This window comes from Austrofundulus limnaeus, unplaced genomic scaffold, assembly GCF_001266775.1.
Source record: "Austrofundulus limnaeus strain Quisiro unplaced genomic scaffold, Austrofundulus_limnaeus-1.0 Scaffold722, whole genome shotgun sequence".
In the NCBI taxonomy this organism is placed as follows: domain Eukaryota; kingdom Metazoa; phylum Chordata; class Actinopteri; order Cyprinodontiformes; family Rivulidae; genus Austrofundulus; species Austrofundulus limnaeus.
In genome coordinates this window covers 27,728-31,522 of record NW_013953124.1, presented here as the reverse complement: position 1 = coordinate 31,522, position 3,795 = coordinate 27,728, and positions in this window count along the sequence as shown.

Genomic DNA, 3,795 nt, shown 5'->3' with positions numbered 1-3,795 from the left:
GCCTGTGCCCCAGCCCCGCCTCCAGAACCCCGCCTCCAGAGCCCCCCCAAGCACCACGTCCGCCCGCAGTCCAGGCCCCACCAGACAGTCAGCCCCCACCCCCCAGGTCCCTATCCCCAGATGGCCAACGGGGAATGGGGGAGTAAAAAAAAAAAGAAAGAAATAATTTACCCCTAAATACTAAAACATATTTTTGTTTGTTTGGTTAAGTATGTTTGTTTTACTAGTGCATTATCCCCCATATTCATTTTTCAATTAAAATCCAAAATAATTCATTGAAATTGTTGGAGGACCCCCCAAGACAGGGCGTGTGAATCCCTGGGGGTCCTGGGACCCTAGTTTGAGAACCTTTGCCCTAGTGTATACTGACATTAGTTGTGAACTGTTATCATTCGAAGTTGCAGTACCTACACGAACTTACTAAGGGTTGCGACCGCCATCACTAACCTGTGCATCAGATTGTTTTGAGTATAAACGTGCAAAACAGAAACAAGAACAATATTTTCCACTTGTAAAACTCTTTATACAAGAAAAAAAGAACCAACAGCATTTTAGTACACTTGAAACTATTTCAGGGACACGTTTACACCCAAGTGAAATATACTAAAGATGTTTACTGGGCTCCATTACATTGTACAAAATGTTTCAAACTGTAAACAAAAAGACAAGTGAAACACCAGAGGAGGAAACAAATCTTCTTTGCAACAAAGTAGAACATTTGCTTCATGTCTCATTAAACTACAAGACAAAGGACAAGGTGGTGTGGACTGCTGGAGACCAGCTCCCTGCAACCCAGGACACAATTAAATAAGTACAGAAAACAAATGCACAATGTGGTCATAATGTTAAGTGGAATAAGGAACAGTCCCGTTATTTTGTTTGATTATTTTTTCCCTCTAATCTTCCCTCAAACTAAATCTCCTGCCAAGCTTCTCTAAAAAAAGGGGGAAGCAATGTTTCGGTTATATTTATCATTTTTACCAACGTTTGACCAAACCAGCTAGAAGTCTGTCTGCTATTAATGAGATGATCTTATTCTGTGTTCAAACTGTTCATTCATTCTAGATTTTGTGCTAAAGATGGTCAGTAAGCTACATAGAGCTTTTTGAAACTTTAACTGTAGTTTGTTATCTGAACAGGTCGTTTAGTTCAGAGAAAGTTGTGCACAGAAGTTGTACTCTATCAGTGGGCCATAATGTATTGCAGCCTGAGCCAACAGGCTAATCTAGGCTAATGCTAACATTCACAACATTGTTGTATGATGGAGTATTAGGACCACACAACAAGGTTTTTTTTTAATTATTAATATGAGAATAAAGTCAAAATATTAAGTGAATAAAGTTGTAATTTTACGAGAATAAAGTCATGATATGGCATGGCAGTCCCGCCTCTGTCAGTGTGCCCAGGGAAGCTGTGGCTACAATGTAGCTTACCACCATCAGTGTGATTGTGTGCATGAATGAGTGAATGTCTACAATTGTAAAGCGCTTCAGGGTCTGCAGGGACTTGATAAAGTGCTATATGAATTCAGTCCATTTATCATTTACCATATTATGAGAAAAAAAGTCATATTACGTGAATAAAGTTGTAATATGAGAAAAAAGTCATATTATGAGAATAAAGTTGTAATATTATGAGTAAAAAAGTCATAATATGAGAATAAAGATGTAATGAGAAAAAACATAATATTATGAGAATAAAGTTGTAATATATTGAGAAAAAAGTCATAATATTATGAGAATAAAGATGTAATATTATGAGAAAAAACCACAATATTATGAGAAAAAAACATATTATTATGAGAAAAAACCATATGAGAATAAAGTTGTAATATTATGAGAAAAAAAGTCATAATCTTACATGACATGTCGATTTTCCGTTACTAATTTTCTACTAATTTCATCATCATTTTTCTCACACCTGCTGTGGACAGCTTTGCATGTCTGCATTTAAAAAGTAGTTGTGATGACTTTTGGGTCACTGTTAGTGTAAAATGCTCACATCCATGTGACGAATAAATCTGTCAGTGCAGCCATTAATTCCAGTATGTCTTCAGTTTATCTTATAGTTGTTTGCACAATTGTTTCAAAGTCCTGCTACTGATAATTGGATGCTGTGTTAAAAGATTAAGTATTTATTTTAACTGATACAAAGAAACAACTGCACAAGTTGCTCAACTTTTCTCATTTTAATGCAGTCGCCAGACTGCTTTTTCATGTAAAGGGTTTTCACAAAAGTTGTTGGATCATCATTTGGATAATATTTCTTGTAATATTAAGACTTTAATGTCACATTATTGTGACTTTATTCTCATAATTGTAGGGGTCACCTCGAGTGAATTAATCAAGGAAACTGTCTTGGACCTCATTCCTCTGATGGGCCTTTAAAGGGACAAAAACTCTGTTTCACTTTGAACTGAATTTAGGCCACCTCAGGTCACCTTAACCATTCAAAGAGACATTCTCTTTTTCTTAATCAGATAATAAACAGAAGAATCTTCTTCTTATTTGATTTATTGTTCTCTTAACTGAAAGTATTACACATTTTGATAATCAGAGAATGTTTATCTAAGTTACAGGTGAAAAGAGGACAGATCTCTTTCCTCCCTCAGTATGATTTCAGCTATGTATGGTTTTTCTGTGGAAAAATGTTATTGAACTAAAATAATCTTTATGGTTTAATGTTGATGAAATATCAATGTTTTACTTGTCTGAATCATATTTGTAAATGTTTTGAATTTGAAGTAATTCATTCTTTCAGTTATGTTTTAAAGAAGTTCTCATCAGATAATAATTAAATGGGTCATGAAATGTTTTTGCTCTGGATCACATAGAAGCAATACTCTTTGTTTAGTTTCAGGAGGCGACGGCAAGTCTCTGAAGCTAACACTTTCCTTGATTTCACTACTTTTCTAATCCAGGGCAGAACTTAGGACATTTAAGCTTTTTAGTAACTAACAGTTACTAAAAAGCCCGGATGGCAGAACGTGACGGTCCGCCCGTCTGTGGAGACGAGCAGTCTTCTCTCAGCTAGGTTCTCTCCGGGAATCAAAAGCTGAAGCTGTGTCGGTTTTTGCCCCATCTCACCAACAGGGAAACCACACAGCCAGATTGGACCAAACCTGGTCTATCCAACTTGGTAAACCTCCCTGCCGGAAGTTTTATTCTGAAATCAGCGTCCAGGTTTGGCTTTGCCTTCTTTCTACAGCTTGACGCGGATGCAAGCGGGTCTGACCAACACGCCTTGAGGGTCCATCTGTGTGGACAGTCCAAATTTCTAAGCAGAAACCCAATACCTGGACAGGTGACAGACCTCATATTTAAAAGGTAAAGCTGGCTGTTATGAACTTCGCTGTCTGGCTGAATGCTGAGTAGAGAACGCCTCGCCTCTCTGGTTAAACCCATATTATTTAAGTTAAAGTAGGACAGCTAACACCTTACTTTCCTGCCTTTTCTTAAAATCTTCTTTGCTAACTAAGTTATTTGCCTCTTTGTGTCCTATTTAAAGGCACAGTGTGTATGACTTGTTGTTTTCAGCAACATCTAGTGGTTGAGTGGTTGAATCATCCTCCCTGGTCCTCCCCCCACCCCCACCCCCCGCTTCCAAACACAAAGGAGTTGCTACGGTGTCTCTCAGGTGTCAAAAACCTTTGATAATTCCAACCGTGATGTCTACCAGCAGCTTCAGGGCTAGTGATGTTTCAAGTTATGAGCTTTAATAAGTAAAATTATCCCAGCTACAATGACAGACAACAAATATTACATTTATAGTATTACAACTAAAACCGTTTTTGAC